We start from the raw sequence: 24,946 nt of genomic DNA on the forward strand, positions 1-24,946 counted from the left end.
GCACATAACATTCGTGCTGCCTGGTGATTGCAATGATTGCTGCGTGCAGCCAGCGCTTCCTGCACTGTTGATTGGATGTAAGCACCAGCAGGGGGCCCCAATATCAGGAGTGGCTAGCACTACTTAAAGGCAGGCTGCACCTCTTGAAGGGGAGGTGCATTGTGGCTGCAGAGAGACCTAGAATTAGTGTGGCAACTAATGCTGTGGCGGAATATACTGAAGAATGGCTGCGCCTGCGAGAGAGCAGCACCAAGGCTCTCGGACAACGCACTAGAGACCTTGGTGCAAGAGATGGATGCACAGAGGGGCATCCTTTATCCGCAGGGGGGCAGGAGGCCATCCAGACACATGCTGAAGAGGCAATGGGAGGAATTCGCGCACGAGGTAAATGCCAGGAGCATCACACCACGCACATGGACGCAGCGCAGGAAGAAGTTCAATGATTTGATATAAGTGGCCAAGGTGAGTGAGTTCAACTGTCAAGTGGCATCTCCTACCAACTGCACCACCAGCCGCATCCACTGCTCCACGCACAACACCCCCCCGTCACCAACAAACTCTCTCCATCAGTACTTAACTCTTCTGCATCTAACCCTCACACAGTACCACTCTTGCAAGCTGCACACCCACAACTCACAGGTCACACACACTGGCAGCTATTCAACCATGACAGCCTCATCACCCACTCACTTCCCTCTTTCTTGCAGGAGAAGGTGGCGCATAACAATACTCAGCAGGAAAGATCTGGGGGAGGATAGATGCGCCTACACGCCCCCACCCCCATGGAGGACACCCAGACTGGCGATCATTGGGCGGCCCGTCGCTGAGGCCGTGCTGGAGGTATCGGCGATGAGGGTCTCTGCATACCTAATCCTCCTTCTCACTTCCCACTTCTCCTTCAACCCACAATCTTTTCTGACTCAAGTGCTGCAGATGGTGTGAACACGCACATCTTACTTTCTCCGCTCCCCTCACCACAACTCAACCTGTATCCCTTGGTCATTGCAGATACCCAAGAACTGGAACCGACACCGTCAGAGGCGTCAGAGGACGATGACAGTGATGATGAAGATACACCGCGGGTTAAATTGGATAACCCCGAAACCGGGCGCAGGGGTCATAGTGCGCAATTAACCCGCGCCCGGTCATTGAGATGCAGGCAGCACGTAACGTTCGTGCTGGTCATTTACCTGATATCTGCGAGCAGCCAGGCCTAGCTGCGCTGTTGAGTGGCTGCTCACCATAGGGGGGCCCCAATATCGCAAATGGCTAGCATCATGTAAAGGCAGCCTGCACCTCCTATTTGCAAAATATAAGAAACGGGTCCACACGGAGTCTGAACGGAGATCAGACATTGCTGTAAAACACAGATGCAGGTCCCGTCCCTATCTTTACAAACTGTTGAGTTATGTTAAAACATTGAATAAAGGTTGCACACTACTAAATCCCACATCCTCCAATCTGCATGCAAGACCCCACCAATCTGCCGATCTGAGTTTGTACCGGGCCTATGAGAGAGCGTGCACCAAGGTTCTCTGATGATGCACTAGAGGCCTTGGTGCAAGAGGTGGAAAGAAGGAGGGGCATCAATATCCGCAGAGGGGCATAAGACCCTCCAGACATATGCTCCCGAGGCAGCAGGAAACAGTAGAGGACTAAGTCAATACCAACACCACGAACATGGATGCAGCATAGGAAGAAATTCAATGCTTTGACACGAGTAGTCAAAGTGAGTGAGGTCATTTGTCAAGTGGCATCTCCTACCAACTGCACCACTCGCCTCATCCACTGCTCCACGCACTACACCCCCCCATCACCCACCTACTCTTTCAATCAATACTCAACTCATCCAATCAGATGCTTCCACTCACCCTCACACAATACCACTGTTGCAAGCCACACACTCACAACTCTTAGGTCACATATACTGGCAGCTATTCAACCATGACAGGCACGTCCAGCTTTCTTGCAGGAGGAGGTGGTTCATAACAGGAGGCAGCAAGTGGCAATGGCTCCATGGAACAAACATCTGCCATCTGAGGTCTGACTGCTGTTTTGGGAACTCAGACTGCTGTTCCATAGTGGCTCTGGATTCCACTATTGAACAGGGCTTCCAGAGTGTCACAGCAGAGCAGCAATCCGTTCTCCAGCAGATCACCAGGATTGCTGAGGAGCCACCCCAGGAGTGTGGCAACTCTCTCAGGATGATAGCATTCCTGCTCCCACCTCTGCCACTCCGCCAATGCCCTTGCTCTTGTATGTCAGCCAGCTAGGCCAGACTGCTGCGGCCCAGGCCGACATGGTGCAGTCTGCAGCCAGGCCCTCTCAGCCCAGAGCTGCTCGAGGTCGTACTCCAAGGCCATCTGCACTCTCCTCAATTGAAGGTCAGCAGCCTTCCACCACCTATGTTCCAGCCACTGGGGATGCACCTCGTAGAGCATTAGGATAGGTAAAGGCAGACGAACAACAGGCACTAAGGGAATGCACAAGGGTGAATAGTCTCATTTTGCTTGAATTATTACATGTTAATTTATAAATTTGGATTTGAATTTGCATTTGGTGGCGGTTTTTATTTCTGCGATGAGCTGAGGGAGGAAGCAAACAATTTGATGGTCATGTGGGAATGGAAAGATAAGGCATGTGGGACTGTTATTGAATGGGGAGGTGTTGTTGAGGTTACAGGTATTGCTCATTAATCAGCTGATCATGCAGAGCCCCTGGCAGACAGGGCCTGTCTACATTGTAGCCTCCCTGCCTCTTCCTCCACTTCCTCCTCCATCCTCTCTTCCTCTGCCTCTGGTTCTCGCCGAATTGTCGGTGGCAAGGGCTGTCCCCTTGTAATGGTGAGGTTGTGCAGCATGCAGCATACTATGACAAATCTTGACACCGGCTCAGCTGAGTACTGCAGGGCTCCTCCAGAACGGTCCAGGCAGCGGAAGCGTTGCTTGAGGACGCCTATGGTGTGCTCTATGATGATCGGTGTGGCAGTGTGGATCTCGTTGTAGGTCTGCTGTGCACATGTGCGTTCGTCCCTGACCGGAGTCATGAGCCACTTCATGAGGGGATAACCCTTGTCACCCAGTAGCCAGCCTTTGACTTGCCGTGCTGATTGAAATATAGGTGGCAAGTTGGACTGCCGCAGAATGAAGGAATCATGACTGCTGCCAGGATAGCGGGCATTGACCTGCATGATGCACTGCGTGTGGTCGCACACCAGCTGCAAATTGAAGGAGCGGAATCCCTTTCAGTTCAATACGGCCAAGTTCAGATGTGAAGCACATATGGCAATATGCATGCAGACAATGACACCCTGCACCATGGGGAAGACTGCAATGTGAGCAAACCCTCGTGCTCACTCCTGCTGCTCATCTCTGTCCAAGAGGGAACGTGATGAATCTGTTTCTGAGTGCATACAGAGCCTCCGTGACCTCCGTTATACAGCAGTGCACTGCAAACTGTGAGATATTACTTATATCGCCAGCAGCAGCCTGAAAGGAGCCAGAGCCGTAAAATTTAAGCTCCACAGTTACCTTGACAGCCACAGGCCATTGCTGTTCTTCCCCTGCTCTGAGGCTGCAGCTGTGGCTACAGCAGATGACAAATCTCAGTCACTATCTCTTTCGTGAGCAGCAGCTGTCGGATGCACTGGTTGTCGCTGAAGTTGAAGTAACAGAATTGGTCCCTGTAGGCCCTCGTTGGATATGGCCTCCTGCTGAGTACCCTGCGCCACCCCATCCTCCTCCCCCTTCTAGCAGCTTGTCCTGCTCTGCGTGGCCTCTCTGCATGCTCCCAGTCATGTTCAATTCCCAGAGGAAGCCCTAGCAGGCCACTCATGTCTGAAAGCAACCTTGGACAGCTCACTATTTTAAATGCCACTAACTACTGTACGACCAGCCAGACCAGTCTCTGTGTAATATTGCAACTTTCTCCAAGTATAGGAAACTTCCACAAACACCCACAATTGTACCAGCAGCCAGAATAACTAATCCAACAACTAACCTGTAACTCCTGCATGCTCCCTTTAAATAGCGCTGGTGGAGGGTCCTTCATGCCCTTTGACTCCTGTTCAGTTGTGTGAGGTTAGGACAGGGTGTTGGCTAGAGCGGGGTGTTTGAAAATGCTGCCAGCTGCTTCAAATCAGCGTTGCAGACTGATTAACATCATAATCTCCCTACTTTACATGCTGCCGGCATTCGTTTACCAAGATGGCATCCTGCACACACCACGCCAGAAGTGTACGTGCGCATCTCGGACGTCATTTTCAGGGCTTAGGAGTCCACGTAGCGCCTATACAACAGGCACAATTTAGCCCCCTAAGAGTCTAAATGGGATAGGGGAGCAAAGGGATCGAGGGGTACAGAAACACAAATCACTAAAAGAAGCGACGCAGGTTATTAAGGCCATAAAAAGGGCAAATCAAGCACTGGTTGATTTGTTTCTAGAGGGATAGAATTGAAAAGCAAAGAAGTTATGTTAAACTTGTATAGAACCTTGGTTAGACCACACTTGGAGTATTGTGCACAGTTCTCATCTCCATATTATAGAAAGGATATCAATGCATTGGAGAGGGTGCAAAAAAGATTCACGAGAATGATACCAGACTGAGAGGTTATACTGATCAGGAAAGGCTGAACAGGCTGGGAGTCTTCTCTCAGGAAAAGAGTAGGCTGAGGGGTGACCTGATGGAGGTCTGTAAGATAATGAAAGGGTTTGATAGGGAAGACATTGAGAAAATGTTTCCACTTGTGGGGGAGTCCAAAACTTTAGAGGTCATAAATATAAAACAGTCGCTTATAAATCCAATAGGGAATTCAGGAGAAACTTCTTTACCCAAAGAGTGGTAAGAATGTGGAACGTGCTACCACAAGGAGTAGTTGAGGCAAATAGCATTTAAGGGGAAACTAGATAAGCACATGAGGGAAAAAGGAATAGAAGGATATCCTGATAGGGTTAGATGAAGAAGGGAGGGAGGAGGCTCGTGTGGAGCATAAACACCGGCTTAGACCAGTAGGGTCGAATGGCCTGTTTCTATGCTGTAATTTCGATGTAACTCGATATATATGGCTATAAGGCATGTAAGTGAAACACATCTGGATAGTCTCAAATCAGTTACCACTGGGCTTGAGTGAACAAATGCAATCCATTCATAATTCAGATCTAATTGGCGCTGTATTGACAGTTTCATTCATGTGGCATAGGTTCAAAGTGGTGAAAAGCAAATTTAGGAGTGATATGAGGGAGTTCTTGGAAAAAAGTAATCAACACATGGAATGGATTTCCATGTAGGGTAGTAGAGGCAAAAATCCTATAACATTGGTTCTTTCTACATGGATAAACGACAATGGGCCAAATGGCCGCCTTCATTTATATCTTCCTTGTGACCTTGCAATCTGAGCTCAGCGTTCAAAGGTACATACACAGATTAATGGAGCAGGCTCCTTACTGCTTTTGGGGTGCTCGGTTTTGTTTCCTTTTGTTGTGTACGTTTATATATTAGACATTGCCTTCCATGTATATGCTGACATTATTTTTTCAATTTGAGTACCAGTAGCTGCAATGGGAAGGAACAATGGCGACCGATAACGTAGTTTAAATTTCTGGTTAGATCTGACTTAATTTTACCACTACAATGTGATATGAGAGGCCACAAAATGAAAATATTACAATAGTCCAGTAAGGAGGAACTCTCTTGAGGTTGGAAGGCTTGCAATCAAGGTAAATTTGGTGGGGGAGTGTACAGAGAGCTTTACCCTGTATCTAATCTGTAAACAATTTTACAACACCAAGTTATAGTCCAGCAATTTTATTTTAAATTCACAAGCTTTCGGAGGCTTCCTCCTTCCTCAGGTAAATGTTCAGGAGCTCCTCGAAGCCTACGCATTTATACATATAGAACAATACATGGTGTTTACAGAATGCCCCTGCAACTGCCCGTTGCCAAGGCAATCACCGTGTTCAGACAGAGAGGTGTCACCTGCAGAACCCCCGAATACACATTCAACAAAAAAACAAACAGGAAAAAAAACAGAGAGAGGCAGAAACATCCGGAAGGCAGAGAAAGCCAGCAAATGACCCATTATATTAAAAACAGATAACATTTGTTCGCTGGTGGGGTAACGTGTAGCGTGACATGAACCCAAGATCCCGGTTGAGGCCGTCCTCATGGGTGCGGAACTTGGCTATCAATTTCTTCTCTGCCTTCCGGATGTTTCTGCCTCTCTCTGTTTTTTTTCCTGTTTGTTTTTTTGTTGAATGTGTATTCGGGGGTTCTGCAGGTGACACCTCTCTGTCTGAACACGGTGATTGCCTTGGCAACGGGCAGTTGCAGGGGCATTCTGTAAACACCATGTATTGTTCTATATGTATAAATGCGTAGGCTTCGAGGAGCTCCTGAACATTTACCTGAGGAAGGAGGAAGCCTCCGAAAGCTTGTGAATTTAAAATAAAATTGCTGGACTATAACTTGGTGTTGTAAAATTGTTTACAATTGTCAACCCCAGTCCATCACCGGCATCTCCACATCATATCTAATCTGTGCGAGACTTCATCCAGGAATCCTTGACCGCACCAGTGGTTAGAAGTTGAGGGGGGTGGGCGGGCAGTGCATTCACTCTCAGCATAATGAGCACAAAATTCATGGAAAAATAGAAGAGAAAATCTAAATAGGAAGAGAACCCAATAAAAAAAGTAGACATCGCTACACAGAAACATGAACCTACGTGGAAAAAAGCAGCAAGCACGAACAGTAGTTTATGAAGTTAAAACAAAATAAAAGATTATGGGGGGACAATTGGATAGCGCCTGCTTTTGGGCGGGGGTAGCACGATCCGCTATTACCCCGCGCCCAATGGCCCCTTCGTAGGCAGGACGAGACTTTCGTCAGACCTAAGGACTCACCTGCAATCTGCGATGGAAATCAGCGTTGAACCAGGATTTAATGCAATTCGCACTTTCCACCAGCAGGGGGAGCTCCAATCTCTTAAAGGCAGGGTGTCTGTCTTAAAGGTACCTGTTATTTGATGAAAATAACAGTCTGCTGTCTACACGGAGTCTGAATGGAGATCAGACATCGCACACGTAAAACACAGATGCAGGTCCTGTCCCAATGTTTACACACTGATGAGTTATGTTGAAACATTGAATAAAGATTGCACACCACTAAATCCTACATCCTCCAATCTGCATGCCAGACCTCACCAATCTGCCGATTTGAGTTTGTACCAAGCCTGCGAGAGTGCGTGAACCAAAGGTTCTCTGCTGATGCACAGAGGTCTTGGTGCAAGAAGCGGACAGCAGGATGGGCATCCTATATCCGCGGGGGGAAGGGCAAGAGGCCCTCCAGACATATACCCAAAAGGCAGTGGGAAGCAGTAGGGGACGAAGTCAATGCCAGGTGCACAGCATCATGAACATGGATGCACTGCAGGAAGAAGTTCAATGCTTTGACATAAGCGGTCAAGGTTAGTGAGGTCAACTGTCAAGTGGCATCTCCTACCAACTACACCACTAGCCGCATCCACTGCTCCACGCACTACACCCACCATCGCCCACCTACCAACAAACTCTTTCCATCAGTACTCAACTCTTCCAATCAGATGCTTCTTCTCACCCACACACATTAACACTGTTGCAAGCCGCCCACCCACAAATCACGGGCCACACACACTGGAAGCTATTCAACCATGACAGGCACATCACCCAGACACACATCCCGCTTTCTTGCAGGAGGAGGCAGAAAGTTGCAGTGGCATTCAGCCCCTCGAGCCTGTTCCACCATTCAATGAGATCATGGTGGACCTGTGACCTAACTCCATATACCCGCCTTCGCCCCAGATCCCTTAATACCCTTGGTTCACAGAAATCTATCAGTCTCAGATTTAGAATTCACAATTGAGCTAGCATCAACTGCCATTTGCAGTAGAGCTTTCCAAACTTCTCCCAACCTTTGCGTGTAGAAGCATTTCCTAACTTCACTCCTGCACATCCTGGCTCTAAATGTTAGGCTACGTCCCCTAGTCCTAGTATTCAGGTATTGGAGACCTCTAAAAACAGTCACAAATGTCTCAGCAGCCAGAAGCAATAATCCAGCCACTAACCTGTCAATCCTGTATGGTCCCTTTAAATACCGCTGGTGGGGGTCCTTCAGGCACTCTTAGACATGTTCAGATGGTCGGGGTTAAGACTGTGCACTGAGTTGAGCGTTAAGTCCCAAAATGGTGTCTATCACTTTAAATCAGCGTTGCGCACTGATTGTATCCATTTTCTCCTTACTTTACACGCTTCCAGCGTTTGTTATCTGCGCCTGCGCTAACTCCTATACCAAGATAGCGTCTGGCGCACAGCATGCTGGAAACGTGCGTGCACAGCCAAGACGCCATTCTGGCACTTCGGGAGACCGTGTAGTGCCGAAACAACAGGCGCTACATGGCCCAATTTAGCGCCCTGTGGATTTTATATAAACGGACAGCTCCTTAGGAATGAGTGATAGCCAGTAATACAATCTCAGGGTTCTGAAGACTTATGATTGTCATCACACTCCCAGCCAATTCTATGGGGTAGATCTTGACTTGGTGTGATAGTGTAAAATGGGTGATGGCAAGTCAGCAGCCCATTTTATATCTTTCCCAATTTTTATTTCCTTTGACCTCCCCACAAGACTGCATTGCACGATGATTGGCAGGAGATGGCCACCAGGCTTAATGTTGTATACAGTATCTACAAGACGTGAGAACAAATGCCAGACAGGACAGCATACCTTAAGGGACCTGGCAAGGTAAGACTACCCAACTGTACCGTGTACTAGGTAGATGGCCCAAGATTGCATGCCACAAAATAATGGCTGCCAACCTGTTCCACATTTACTACTTGCCAACGCCAAGCATTCTCACAGCCTTCCAGCTCTTCCATTACTGCTCATACTTCAACCGGGCACATATTCAAGCTGCAACTTATAATGGAAAGCTTTGCCACACTCACATTTTCCAAGGGCTAGATACATCAAACCATCAAAGTATCAGCCTGGTCCAATGGTAACACTCTTGCCTCTGAGTCAGAAGGTTGTGGATTCAAGCACCTCTCCTGGGACTTGAACACATAATCTAGGCTGATACCACAGTGCATTTCTGAGGGAGTGCTGTATTATCAGAGGTGCTGTCTTTTGGATGAGACGTTAAATCAAAGTCTCAGTTGTCCACTTGAATACAAAAAGTCCCATGGTACTATCCGAAGAAGAGCAAGGGAGTTTTCCCAGTATCCTAGCCAACAATTATCCCTCAACCAACAAAAAAAATATTAACTAGGCATTTATTTCATTGCTGTGCACAAATTGGCTACTGTGTTTGCCTATAAAATGATAGTGACTACACTTGAAAAGTAATTCATTGGCTGAGAAGCTCTTTGTGCCTCCTGAGAACATTAATGGTACTATATAATGAGAGCTGTTTCTTTCTTTCATTGTAATACAAACATGGTCATTTACTAACACCCAGGATGGGCTTCAGGCTGACCATATGGCACCCATCAGTGCTCCCCTGGAAATGCAGTGCAGTGGGCAGCCATGAAATGCTATTTAGTGCGAAAGTAGCTGACAGTACTGCCCATGCAGACTGACACATCAGTAACATGTTTGATACATCTGTGAGCAGCACATTAACTGATGTTGCAGTGCTAGCTGGGAATGAGCTACAGGCACAACAGATGTGACCTAACCAACCACTGGCTGAGTTGTCACAATGTTGCAACTTAGCTGCAGATGGCAAAGGTCTACAACTGGATCCCTGCTGCCCCTGAGCAAGTTGAGAGAGTTCTTCTTAGTCCTTAACAGGTAAGTGTTCCCAAGTCTGCAGACATGGTCTGGTGCCTGCTCACCTCCATCTTGCATCTTGTGGGCCTCAACTGTGAAATATTTTATTTGAAGCGCTTTAGAAATAAAGTTATCTTAAGGAATAAAGTAAAATGGCCTCAGGATGTTTTCTCAGAAAAATATTACCAAAAAATGGAGAAATATGTTCACAGCATCAAAGAATCAGCCCATACATATATCTTTGGAGTTTGACTTCCTCTGAGCACTATTTTGAGCACAGTGGTTAACACAGTCGCCATCAAGTTCTTGTTTATGCTATTTTGCTGGAGTTGTTGACATGTTTACAACAGATGGATTGACTTCTTCATGGATATATATTGCAAATAGTAATTTTGCAAGAGTGTGTTAACCAGCGCACTAAAAATAGTGCACGGAGAGGAATTAAAGCCCCTGATGAGTAAAAGTTCACGCTCTGGAGCTCCAGTGATCAGAACAGACAGCAAGTAGTAATTATTTTAATGAAGGGAAACGAATGAGATTTGTCCACTAATAAAGACTCTCAGTGGTCTACAAAGGTATCTGTGGAATGCAGTCTTTTGAAAACTAATTGCAGCATTCGAGTTACATTAATTTTATTTTGTGTTTTTCACACAATACAAGAACAATTTTGGTTGTAAATCAATAGTACAAGACATGTGGATATGGATTTTGTCTGAATAATGTGGGAAAATAATACTCTTGCCAAGGACTGGTAGCCCACAGCCAGTGTGTAATTAGTCATTAGGGGGCACAAATGAATGGTCCTTTCACTGATTAGACTGCTGCTCCATGCATCTCTCAGAAGTAGCTGTAATGTTGACGTTCATACAGTTTCCCTGAACTTGTTCATGCTAGTGGATAACATGCAGGTACACTAAATTCTGCTTGGCTTTTTGCTTTAATTGGCTTGAATAGCTTAACATGTCACGCAAGAGTTTGATTAAAACAAGTCCACAATATAAGTTACAAATGGCAAACCCTAGGAAATAGTGGATCATTTTATGAAAGGGATGCTATCTTTGTGAAAAAGTATTCAGAAAACTTTCTCTTGTTTGTTTGTGAACGTTTACCATGACAATGTAACTCACGTGGAACTGAGTAATGAAAATATCTCGGTCACTTGTGAGTGACATCATTGCAACCGATAATGGCACATGGCTATTCGCTCTCCCGATGATAAAGTGATAGTGTGCAATCCTGAATATATACCTTCATTTTTATTATCAAATGTATGGCATCGTGACTTATCTTTCACCTCATGACATCAGTCATGTGTAAAGAGGGGAGCAACATTAGCTTGTTAAACAAAATTGATGTAGAGTCAGAATTTTGAACACTGCACTTTAATAAGGGAACTGTTAGTTGTCCTACTTTTTGCTGAAGTATGCTGTTAACGAGAGAGTAAGAAAGGAAATCCTTGAACAACTTTGTCAACTGTATAAGGCCTGAAAACAGATAGGGATATAAATTGGGCCACGTAACACCCCCGTTTTGTAGGCGCAACATAGCCTCATAAGGGCTCAAAATGGCATCCGGAATGCGCGCGCAGACTTCTAGCGCGACGTGCACCGGACACCATCTTGGTAAAGGCGTTTGTGCACACGCACATAATGCACGCCGGCAACGTGTAAAGTAAGGAGAATATGTGTTAGATCAGTGTGCAATGCTGATTTAAAGGGGCAGATGCGATTTTGGAACTCAACGCTCCAGCCAACGCACTGTCTTAACCTCGAACAGCTGAACAGGTCGTAGATGGCCTGGAGGACCCCCCACCAGTGCTATTTAAAGGGATCATGCAGGTGTTGCAGGTTAGTTACTGGATTATTGCTTCTGGCTGCTGATGCATTTGTATGAAGTTGTTGAAGCTTCCTCTACTTAGAGAAGGTTTCAATGGTATATAGAGAGTGGTTTGGCAAGTCCTGCATTACTGTTGGTGGCATTTACAACAATGTGCTAAACAAGATTTCTGGCAACCATGGGTGGCCTACTAGGGCTCCCGCTGGGCATAGAACACGACTGGGAGCATGCAGAGAGGCCACGCAGAGCAGGTCAAGCTGCAAGGAGAGGGAGGAGGAGGGGCAAGGCACTGAGTAGGAGGCTATATCCAATGAGGGCCATCAGGAACCAATTCTCTTACCTCAACCTAAGCGAAGATCAGTGAATCCGACGGCTGCGGTTCACCAAAGAGGTTGTGATGGAGATATATCAACTGCTGCAGCCACGACTGCAGCCTCAGAGCAGAGCAAAGACAGCATTGCCTGTGGCTGTGATGGTAATCGTGATGCTGAACACTTACAGCTCTGGATCCTTTCAGGCCACTGCTGGGGATATGTGCAACATCTCGCAGTTTGCAGTGTACTGCTGCATAAGGGAGGTCACTGACGCACCATACGAGCTGCGCAACAGATTCATAACATTCCTGCTTGACAGAGAGAAGCAGAATGAGTGAGCACGAGGGTTTGCTCACATTGCAAGCTTCCCCATGGTGCAGGATTGCAATTGACTGCGCATATTGCCATGCGTGCTCCACATCTGAACTTGGCCATCTTCATGAACAGGAAGGGATTCCACTCCCTCAATGTGCAGCTGGTGTGTGACCACACGCAGCACATCATGCAGGTCAATGCCCGGTATCCTGGCAACAGTCATGATGCCTTCATTATGCAGCAGTCCAACGCCTCAAATATCTTTCAACCGACTGGGCTACTGGGCGACAAGGGCTATCCCCTCATGAGGTGGCTCATGACTCCGGTCAGGAACGCACGCACACGTGCAGAGCAGGCCTACAATGAGAGCTAAGCAGCGACTCACCATAAGCGTCCTAAAGCGTCCTAAAGCAACACTTCCACTGCCTGGACCGTACTGGTGGAGCCCTGCACTACTCTGCTGAGCAGGTGTCAAGATTCATCGTTGTATGCTGCATGCTGCACAACCTCACCATTATGAGAGGACAGCCCTTGCCACCGCCTATCCGGCAAGACGCTGAGCCAGAGGCTGAGGAAGAAGAGGCGGACGAGAAGGAGGAGGAGACAGAGAAGGAAGTGGAGGAAGAGGCAAGGAGGCAACAAGGTGCATAGGCCCTGTCGGCCAGGGCTCTGCGTGCGCACTTTATTCATGAGTGATATCAGTAACCTCAACGACACCTCCCCATTCACCAACAGTCCCACACTCCTTACCTTTCCTCTCTCACATGACAATCAAATCGTCCTCCTTATGATTACACATTGCTTGCTCCCTCAGCTCATCGCAGAAATAAAAACCACCACCAACTGCAACTTTAAATACAAATTTATAAACTTACACATGAAATCATGTATACAACATTATATTACTCACCCTTGTGCAGTCCCTTAGTGCCCGTCATTCGTGTGCCTTTTCCTTTCCTAGTGTTCCTACAAGGTGCATCCCCAGTGGCTGGAGCATGGGAGGCTGCTAAACTTCAAATGAGGAGAGTGCTGATGACCTTGGAGGATGACCTCAAGCAGCTCTGGACCAAGAGGGCCCGGCTTCAGACTGTACCATCTCGGCATGGGCTGCAGCAATCTGGCCTGGCTGGCTCACAGGCAACAGCAAAGGCACTGGCAGAGTGGCAGGGGTGGGAACAGGAATGTTGTCATCCTGAGAGAGGACAGCAGGTTCGACTGCCATGGCACCACTGCCAAGGAATAGCACCTCAGCAATCCTGGTGATCTGCTGGAGAACAGATTACTGGACTGCAGTGATGCCTTGGAAGCCCCATTCCACAGTGGTACCCAGAGGCACGATAGTAACAGTCTGAAACTGTAACACAGCAGTTTGAGCTTCCAAAGCAGCAGTACGAGCTTCGAAATGAAGCATGCATCTGTTTGTGCTTCAATGGAAGCTGAGACATTGGTCATCAGATGCTGTATCATGGTGGGTTCCACAGGTGTTCTGATGGAGGTGACCACCCATTCCATGTGGGAAAGGATGGGCTCCAAGCTCTGCGCAAAGCCCTGTGCCAAGTTGCTGCTGGACTCCTCCATGCCCTTTGACATTGTGCGCAGGCTTTCAGGCTTTTCAGCGCATCTAGCAATGTACCGGTCATGGTCGAATAGCTGCCAGTGTGTTTGACTTGTGAGTCATGGGTGTGTGGATTGCAAATGTGCTACCATGTGAGGGTGAGATTCAGCATGCGAAGAGTAACATTGCGTACGGATGGGAAGCGTTTGTTGGTGGGTGGGTGACGGGGGGGTGTCATGCATGGAGCAGTGGTGCAGTTGGTAGGATGTGCCACTTGACACTTGCATTCACTCACCTTGACCACTCGTGTCAAATCATTGACCGTTTTCCTGCACTGCATCCATGTGCGTGGTGCAATGCTCCTGGCATTCACCTCCAGGGCCACTTCCTCCCACTGCCTCTGCAGTTAGTGTCTGGAGGGTTTCCTGCCACCCTGCGGATACAGGACGGTCCTCTGTGCATCCACCTCCTCCACCAAGGCCTCCAAATGCGTCATCGGAGAACCTCGGTGCAAACTCTCTTGCAGATCCAGCCATTCCACTTGTCTTCGTCCACCGACTGCAATGACAGTGCACCTCCCGTTTAATTAGTGCAGGCTGACTTTAAGTAACGCTGCCCACGCCCCATATCAGGCCACCTGCTTGTGTGTTCAGCCACTGAACAGCGCAGGTGCCGCTGGTTGCTCGCAGCAAACATGGAGATGAGCTGGCAGCATGAATCTCATGTGCTGCCCGCATCTCAACGACCTGGCGAGGGTTAATCGCACACTGCGACCCCGCACCCAGGAGGTTATCGAATTTAACCCCCATAATGTTCAACATATTGTATTCTAAATTTATATTCAACAACAGCAACGACAACTTGCATTTATATAGCACCTTTAACATAGTAAAACGTCCCAAGGTGCTTCACAGGAGCAATTATCAAACAAAATTTGACACGGAGCCACATAAGGAGATATTAAGACAGGCAACCAAAAGCTTGGTCAAAGAGGTAGGTTTTAAGGAGCATCTTAAAGGAGGAGAGAGAGGTAGAGCGGCGGAGAGGTTTAGGGAGGGAATTCCAGAGCTTACGGCCTAGGCAGCTGAAGACACGGCCGCCTATGGTGGAGCGATTAAAATTGGGAACGCGCAAGAGGCAAGAACTGGAGTAGTGCAGAGATCTCAGAGGGTTGTAGGCTGGAGGAGGTTACAGAGATAGGGAGGGACGAGGCCATGAAGGGATTTGAAAACAAGGATAAGAATTTTTAAATCGAGGCATTCCCGGACTGGGAGCCAATGAAGACCAGTGAACACAGGGGTGATAGGTGAATGGGGCTTGGTGCGAGTTAGGATACGGGCAGCAGAGTTTTGGATGAGCTCAAGTTTATGGAGGGTGGAAGATGGGAGTCCAGCCAGGAGAGCACTGGAATAGTCAAGTATAGAGGTAACAAGGGCATGGATGAGGGTTTCAGCAGCAGATGAGCTGAGGCAGGGGCGGAGACGGGCGATGTTATGGAGGTGGAAGTAGGTGGTCTTAGTGATGGAGCGGATATGTGGTCGGAAGCTCAAGGTCAAATTAGGACGCCAAGGCTGCGAACGGTCTGGTTTAGCCTTAGACGGTGGCCAGGGAGAGAGATGGAGTCGATGGCTAGGGAGCAGAGTTTGCGGCGGGCACTGAAGACAATGGCTTCAGTCTTCCCAATATTTAGTTGGAGAAAATTTTCGCTTATCCAGTACTGGATGTCGGACGAGCAGTGTGACAAATGAGAGACAGTGGAGGGGTCGAGAGAGGTGGTGGTGAGGTAGAGCTGGGTGTCATCAGTGTACACGTTCCACCAATATTCACACTGCTGGATGTATGTGGTGCCACTCATATGGTTCTGAATTTGACTGTTTATTGAGTAATGTGTCAGCAAACCTCTAAAATTAAAAAGTGACACTGGGTCTTTCTTTTATTATAATAGAAATCCACTAATTGCCGCTATTTACTTCTATGTCTGATCGCATGGTAGGATTAGCTTTTAAAGTTATCAAAATTATCAGTTAATTTATGATCACTAGCAAAGCAAATATCAGAACTTAAGTCATGTTCTAGTTCTGGACTTGGCAAAAGATGAGAAACCTAACCAGATACCATAGGCCACACCTAACAAAATGTTTCACACATATGAAAATGATGGATAGGAAAAGATCTGCTGGTCCATCCAGCCTGTGGCACTGGTACTAATAGAAGCTGCAATAGCCATAGAATTTCCCCACTCCCTCCATCTTCTTCCTTTTCAACGTCCCTTCCGTTCCCCAACCTAACCTTTCAATCACTATTCTCCTTTCACATGTTCCCTATCTACTGTATCCTGTTTCTCCTTATTGCAAAGCACTTTGACATCATCCTGCATCAGGAGCGTAATATAAATGCAATGTTGGTGTTTCACTTACAGCAACATTAGACTGATATTGTTGCTATGCAGATAGTGTGGTCCAAAGGGGAGAATTCTCCTGGCTATTACTGCAATAAGACCAACTCTGCTGCAAATATTTCGCTTAATAATATTGTTCGCAATATTCCTCTCAAGTGGAAGCCGAGTTTTTCCCCAGTACAATGTAATGTAATGTAAAAGCTTTGCAGCTGTTCTAGGCAACAAAACAATGCATGCACAAAAGCCTCCAATTCGTGCAAACTCTGGGTCAAACTTAAAAGTAAATAACAACAGTTTGTTACATTGCAGCCTTTAAGGCTGAACTCTGTAATGTTTAAAACCATTTATAAGCTGCAGTTTTCTACACTCGACCCAAAATGAATCCGGTGCAATGGACTGTTTCTTGCTCATGTTTTTTTTCCGAATTAAAAACAAAGCGTGGCGGATGTTCAGACCCTCACTCAGTGCGCTGCTTCTGATATTCCAGCTTCCTTTGGGCAGATTGAAAATGTCTGGCACAATACAGCAAAAGTTGTGTAGTCGCACAATATTATTAGTGTAAAAACAATGATGGCTAATGTGGGGAGAGGAACTGCAATGTTTTTGATTAGAGTTGGGTTACTAATAATTGCAAATAGCAGCTCTGAAAAATTAAAATTCCAATTTTTGATATTTTTGAACAGAAGTATACAAATACAACTGCAGCCCTCAAACAATGAAAGTTTTTAAAATATTATTTACTATGTATTTCTGACAGAATTTATGTTACATATTTCAAAAGCTTCAGTGTTTCCTCAGTTATTTGTATTTGAATGTTGCGTACAATTTGTTAAGACTTTCAATCCTGAGTGTTCTCGATTCTAGTCATGTCTTAGCTTGAAAAATGCAATAATCAAGCACTTTTTTCAGACTGTTAATGAACAATAACAGCAACAACTTTCATTTATATAGCGCCTTTTATGTAGTAAAATATCCCAAAGCGCTTCACAGGAGCGTAAATCAGACAAAATTTGACACTGAGCCACATAAGGAGATATTAGGACAGGTGACCAGAAGCTTGGTCAACAGGTGAAAAGTGCTACAAATCATTGACCATTCTCTGAATGTGAGGTAAAGCTTGATTTTTCAAGTGTGCAATTACTTCAGCCTTTTGCCTTAAAAAATATTGTGTAGCATCCAGAACATGAATAAATTTAAAAATAAATCCTTAATCTTTCCATTCGTGAATCCTGTGTTCTTTATTATTTTCTGCAGGTAGGTTTCCATCAAAAATTCAATTTCAGATCATATGCTTTGATTACTTCTGCCATTCATTTTATAAATCAGGTTTCTGGTGTCTTAACAAATTATATTGCAGAGCCACGTACAACCTAAATCCAACTTTCTCTCCATGGTAAGAGGATAACAACTGTGACAGCTCTAATATAAATTGGAAAGATTCCAGAGAACGGCTCTGTGAGTCCTAAGTAAAAATATTCTGCTTCAGTTCCATCAAGCAGTCCCTTTTGGGAATGATGAAAGGAATCATTAACTCAGTGAGTCGTGCATGTTTTACACAAAATTAATGTAATAACCCAAAGCTTTCATAAGATCCAGATAAACGCTGTGATATTTGCTAAGCAACTTTAAAGGCCAACTCTCAGTGTGGTAAACAGATCCCATGATTAATGATAAAACAACAAGGTACTGAGTAAATGAAAAAGAAACACACAACTAATGACAATAAAATATTTGGTTTCTAATTAGTAACAACATGTTATAAAATTTAATTTCTAGTCTGAAAACCATGTCATTCTAGAGGTTAACCTCTTGTTTAGTAACAGGTTTGGTGAGATCTAATGTCATGGTCTAGAATGACATGGTTTTCAGACTAGAAATTAAATTTTATAAAAGGTTGTTACTAATTAGGAACCAAATATTTTATTGTCATTAGTTGTGTGTTTCTTTCACATTTACTCAGTACCTTGTTGTTCATTAATTATGGGATATGTTTACCACACTGAGAGTTGGCCTTTAAAGTTGCTTTGCAAATATCACAGCATTTATCTGGATTTTATGAATGTTTTAGCAAGACTGAGAAAAGTTACTCTGATTTGCCATGAAAGTCAATGGATTTAAACAAATAAATGACCATATTTGCGTATGTGCAACATTGGCTAATTATGGTGTAACTGGAATTTACTAATTACAGTATTACTGGGTACAGTACTGATCACTGTACTTGCATTGCTTACCTAAACAAAAGAATAAACGCTAAACCATCTTTGTTTCTTATAATTGTTCCTATTCCCTGTTGATAGAATTATTACTGGTAACAATTAAATTCCACGTGCTGCAATCTCTAACTATTACAGTTTAAAGTGAAGTGATTTATGATGCTGTCTCATTTGTGTAAGGCCACTATTAGAAATTGAGATTGTTATAATAATCTCCATATGTAAAATAGTGTGCTGAGCTACAACAAGCTGATCTCAGGTACAACATAATTATTTCATTGCTCACAGATAGTTCCAGTGCTACTTCACGGATTCCAATTTTAAGATCCACACTGGCTATTTGGACTCGAGGGGTCGATATTAACCACCCCCCCCCCAACCCCCACACTCCACGATGGGCGAGAGAGCACTGGGAGGTATGTAAACTTCCCCTGTGATGACAATAGCCAGAATGAGCGGGCACTCAGAATCGTGTTTCTGGCTGGCGTCCCACTGGTGCAGGGTGCCATTGATTGCACACACGTGACAATCCGAGCATCTCCAGATCAACCAGGAGCATTTGTCAACCGCAAGGGATTTCATTCCATCAACGTTCAGCTGGCGTGCAACCACAAGAAAAGGTTCATGCAGATCTGCACCAGATTCCCTGGGATGAAAGCTATGATGCTTTCATACTGCGGCAGTCCAACGTCGCTGACCTCTTCGTACCTGGAACCAGCATTAAGGGGTGGCTGCTAGGCAAAGGATATCCCCTTCAAACCTGGCTAGTGACACCTCTGAGGAACCCCATCACTGAACACCAACAGTGCTACAACGTGAGCCATATGACAACCAGATGTGTCATCAAGCAAGCCATCGGTATGCTCAAGATATGCTTCGGGTGCACGGACGGGTCTAGAGGACCCTTCAGTACTCGCCAGCGAGAGTCTCTAGAATTATAATGGTGAGCTGCGTATTGCACAACATAGTGCAGCAGCGAGGATTAGAGGTGCAGGAGGAACAAGCCGCTCAGCACTCTTCATTTGATAAGAATTCCAATGGAGAGGAGGAGATCGAGAAGAAGGAGGAGGAGGAAAATGAAGATGGGGGCCCCCAACGCCATACCAGCTGAACATATTGCTGCTAGGGATGTCAGGGATGCCCTAATAGCTTGAAGGTTCAGTTAGTCACTCACACTGGACCAAAGTAACTATCACATCACCGACCCCCGCTCCCTCCCCCGTCCCCCCCTCACCGAGAATCCCACTTACAAAAAGCAGTCCTGTAACCAACTATTCACCCATTGCACATGCACCAAGTGGTCTCAGTCAATTCATGTCTTCCCATTCTTTTTTTATTATTCGTTCATGGGATGTGGGCGTCGCTGGCAAGGCCATCATTTATTGCCCATCCCTAATTGCCCTTGAGAAGGTGGTGGTGAGCCGCCTTCTTGAACCGCTGCAGTCCGTGTGGTGAAGGTTCTCCCACAGTGCTGTTAGGTACGGAGTTCCAGGATTTTGACCCAATGACGATGAGGAAATGTCGACATATTTCCAAGTCGGGATGGTGTGTGACTTGGAGGGGAACGTGCAGATGGTGATGTTCCCATATACCTGCTGCTCTTGTCCTTCTAGGTGGTAGAGGGCCTGGGTTTGGGAGGTGCTGTCGAAGAAGCTTTGGCAAGTTGCTGCAGTGCATCCTGTAGATGGTACACACTGCAGCCACAGTGCATTGGTGGTGAAGGGAGTGAATGTTTAAGGTGGTGGATGGGGTGCCAATCATGCAGGCTGCTTTGTCCTGGATGGTGTCGAGCTTCTTGAGTGTTGTTGGAGCTGCACTCATCCAGGCAAGTGGAGATTATTCCATCACACTCCTGACTTGTGTCTTGTAGATGGTGGAAAGGCTTTGGGGAGTCAGGTGGTGAGTCACTCGCCGCAGAATACCCAGCCTCTGTGCTGACCATTCATCATCAAGCAACTGAAAACCCGAGTTGGCACTCATAATGCAAATTAATATATTTAATCTCTTAATTCACATAAACTTTACCAACAAAACATCTCCATAAACACCCTCGGTGAACCACAAAGTTTTTCTTTTTCTTTCCCTGGCACTCCTACGTGTTGCGACCCCTGTGGCTTCAGCAGAGGTAAAGACAGGCTGCTTTGATCCCTGCCCTGACAGCTGAGATGCTGGAGGGTATTGGAGCCCGTGACTGCTCCACCTGCACCTGTTCAGGGGCAGATTGGGCCAGCGGGAGAGGAGGCAGCATGTCGGGAACTGGTTGAGGAGGGGGGCAACAGATAAGATGTGGTAACGCTTTGAGTGGAGTTCCCACTTCCATGTCCCCTCTCGTCAACATCCCTCTCCCGGGCCAGCGTCACATCACTCCTACCTCTCTGCGGGACAGCAGATCAGTGACGCCTTGTAAGGCCATGGCTAATGTATCTGCCATCCTGTTTAAGGCAGCAGAAATGTTGGCATCCATAGCTTGCACGGCTGCGATCAGGGCCTGCAGAGACTGATTTGATTGCCACGATTCAATTTCCATAGAGGAGGCCACTCTATCCATGGAAGACGTCCTCGCAATGGCCTGCGACATCAATCCACAAATGTTCAAGCTGGACTCCTCCATCCTCTCTGATATTGTGGACAATGTGCCTGGCAGGACTGCCAGTAGCTCGCACATTCTCCTTTTCATCATCAACAGCCCCCCGGCTGAACAGAGCTTGGAGAGGAACGCACCCTCCGACGTGGACTCTCCACAGCTGCCCCTGCCACCACTCTCTGCTCGAGCTCACATGTGATGTGCGAATCACCAGGTGACATCCCACCTAGCTGTCTGACAGGACCCGCCGAAGTGCTGGTCTTTGCACTGGTGCCTGATAACATGTGCCCTGTGACGGTGCGTCCTCAGAAGCAATCAGCTCCTCTGAGGAAACGTCATCCGCAAAAGGCAGGGCCCTGGAGGAGAGGATGTGATTTAATCGTGGGAATGTAAAAATGTTGAAATTCACATGATTAAGGTGATCATATTTCATTCGGTGCTGAAATCGAGTCAACATGACTTAGTCTTGTATGGGATGTGGGTCGGAGATATTTAATGCTGTCACCATGCAGCAGTGTAGTCCGAGTCTCGTCATTTCCGATGCTCAGGGAGGCTGAGATCCCGCTTATCTCCATGGCCTCCTGCTCTGCAGTTGTCAACTCTACGACGTGTGGTGAAAACACTAAATGAACCTACCTTTGCACCCTGCTCCGATGTCTGATGTCCCCCACTCCGATATCCCCTTCTTCACCCCCCCCACCCAGATGTCCACCTCTTCACCCCCCTGAAGTCCCCCCAATCTTCCCCTCTCCCCCCTACAGGTCTTCCATTCCAGCACCAGATCTTCCATTCTACCCCCCCAACCCCCGGTCTTCCGTTCCAGCACTGGATGACGACTCGCTCTCTCTCTTTCATCACCCCCCCCCCCCCAACCCCGCATTGCAGTTCCTGACGGCAGCCAGACTGTCAATCAAAGTCGGAAAAGGTAAGTTTTGTTCATGCAGGTTTGCCACGCGCATCTTCAACCCCAGCTGCCAACCCGCCACCATTGTAAAATCGAGCCCAATACTCCAGCTGAGGCCTAACCAGTGATTCATAAAGGTTTAGCATAACTTACTTGCTTTTGTACTCCATGCCGCTATTTATAAAGCCAAGTATCACGTATGCTTTTTTAACAGCCTTATCAACTTGTACTGCCACCTTCAAAGATTTATGTATGTGAAACCTCAGGTCTCTCTGATTCTGCACTCCCTTTAAAACTATACCATTTAGCTTATATTGCCTCTCCTCATTCTTCCTTCCAAAATGCATCACTTCACACTTCTCTGCATTAAATTTCATTTGCCATGTGTCTGCCCATTTCACAAGTCTGCTACTATCCTCCTCGTTGTTTACTACATTTCCAAGTTTCGTGTCGTCTGCAAACTTTGAAATTATGAATCCTATACCCAAATCCAGATCATTAATATATATCAAAAAGAGCTGTGGCTCTAATACCAACCCCTGGGGCACACCACTGTATACGTCCTTCTGGTCTAATAAACAATTGTTCACCACTACTCCCTGCTTTCTATCTCTTAGTCAATTTTGTATCCACGCTGCCACTGCCCCTTTAATTCCTTGGCTTCAATTTTGCTAACAAATCTATTATGCGGCATTTATCAAAGTCCATATGCACAAAATCAACTGCACGACCTTCATCAACCCTTTCCGTTATTTCATTGAAGAACTCAATCAAGTTTGTGAGACACGATTTGCCTTTAACAAATCCATGTTGGCTGTCATTTATTAACCCATCTTCTTCCAAGTGACAATTAATTTTGTCCTGGATTATGGTCTCTAGAAGTTTACCCACCACCAATGTTAGGCTGATTGGCCTATAGTTACCGGGTTTAACCCGCTCCCCTTTTTTGAACAGGGGTGTATAACATTTGCAACTCTCCATTCCTCTCGCACCACTCCCATATCCAAGGAGGATTGAAAGATTGTGGCCAGAGCCTCCGCTATTTCCACCCTTACTTCCCTCAGCAACCTAGAATGCGTGCCATCCGGACCAGGTGACTTTTCTACTTTGAGCGCTGCCAACCTATGAAGGACCTCCTCTTTATCTATTTTTAACAGATGCAAAGTCATTTAGTACCTCAGCCATGCCTTCTGTCTCCACAAGAAGATTCCCTTTTTGGTCCCTAATCGGTCCCACCCTTCCTTTGACTATCTGTTGGTCAACTTTTACTAGTTTTCTAGGTTGGTATGTATGTACTATCTTTCTTGCTATACCTTTTGTAACATTTCTCTGTGTGCCTACAGCATTTTTTTGCCTATGCTTTTAACTATAATTTTCCTTTATGTTTATATATGTTGTGTGCTGCCAGTTTATAGTAATACCTTTGTATTTTTTTCAAGTCATGCAACATCTTCCACACTTCCCACTAGGTACTACAAGTGGTACACACTTATTTCACATACTCCACTATCATTTTGCCTCCATGTCTTTTTGGTCCTTATGCATCAAAGAAGTCCAAGCATTTCTCCATTACACAGTCAATGAGGACAGTCAGAGCCTAGTCCATGAAGCTAACTTTACAACCCTGCTTTACAGACTTAGCATCCCTGGGCCAGGGAAGGGATGAATCAGCCAGAATTTGCACTCCTGATCGTTATTTAGTGGCCCCCGCTAGAAAGTATGTGGGCATTAAGTGAGATCAGGCTCCACTTTGATGCCTTCCATGGCCAAATTCTGTTCAATAATCATAGGCTCAAACATGAGGATTGACCAACTGGGCGATGTGTCAGAGGTCTATCAGCACCTGCGCTACTGACCCTAACCTTCAACGAGGAGAGAAAATTGGGGGGAAATAATGCTGAACACAATGTGATAAGAAGAACCAAATGGCGCTTTTAATTTTTAAAAAATCAGCTTTTCAGCAAATACCATTTTTGAAAAGGTTTATAGAAACAAGCAACAGATGGCAGAACAAAAGCTGCTTTAAATGATTAATCTGAAGTGCAGCTGTTGCATATATGTCGTCAATCCCAGCTACTTTCAATCATTTTTATCTGTGTTTGTTGAGTAGTCAATGCACATTTGCGCACATCATAAGAAATTACATCAACTGATGGAATGGGTTTTGGAGAGAAAATGTCAGTGATAATGTGACCAGACTGGGTGAACCCAAAGCCAACTGACATCCAAACAAATGCAACAAGAACATTTAACCATTCATAAAGAATTTTCTCAGTTCTTAATCCACTGCTGAGTGAAGTACTCCTTTACAAAGAGATCCAGCTATCTTATCTGAGGGGAAAAGGAGGACACTCTAACAACCAGCACCTTTATGAGCAGTGGACATCCAAGGTATCCTTGCACTGATGTAAAACATTCCATGTGATCTGGTGAGATCTTACTAACTTTAGTTGACATACAAGATTCTTCATGATGTCTGTAAAATCAACACATTCTTTGCATTTGAACATAGCAGTAGTCAGATTGCAAAGCTAATTCAAACCCTCGGAGCACCAGCAGTTCTACACTGTATCACCTCGCTACGCCGCCAAGGCTTTGTACAAAGAAGTGTTTTCAAGATGTGAACAGCCATTCGCAGCCTGTTAAGATTTTTGTTGGATTTGTATTTATTGGCATTTGAATGATTTGGCTCTGCCAGGAGCTGAGTGCCCAGAGATTGGTGTTGAACACACGGTATTCTTTCACTGATATGAACCACCATCAGAATTCACTCATGCTTGAGGCACTCGTATTATTACTCTGTCATTACTTAACCAGCAACTGGATTACCTTCTATATTACATAGAATTACACAGAATGTACAGCACAAAAACAGGCCATTCGGCCCAAATGGTCCATGCCGGTGTTTATGTTCCACATGAGCCTCCTCAACCCTACTTCATCTAACCCTATCAGCATATCAAATTTAATATTTTGATTGTAACTTTCTTCAATCTCTCTGGAGGAGCCATGAGCAGAATTT

The 24,946-nt window shown here is 45.9% G+C and overlaps 1 long non-coding RNA gene across 1 annotated transcript in view; it reads right to left on the minus strand.

Moving 5' to 3' along the window:
- The window catches only part of LOC137342373 (uncharacterized), a 126,875-nt gene that overhangs the window by 101,224 nt on the left and 705 nt on the right, over nt 1–24,946 (minus strand). The gene's annotated exons all lie outside the window — the stretch shown is intronic.

Source organism: Heptranchias perlo, chromosome 25 (genome assembly GCF_035084215.1).
Source record: "Heptranchias perlo isolate sHepPer1 chromosome 25, sHepPer1.hap1, whole genome shotgun sequence".
NCBI classification, from domain to species: Eukaryota; Metazoa; Chordata; class Chondrichthyes; order Hexanchiformes; family Hexanchidae; genus Heptranchias; species Heptranchias perlo.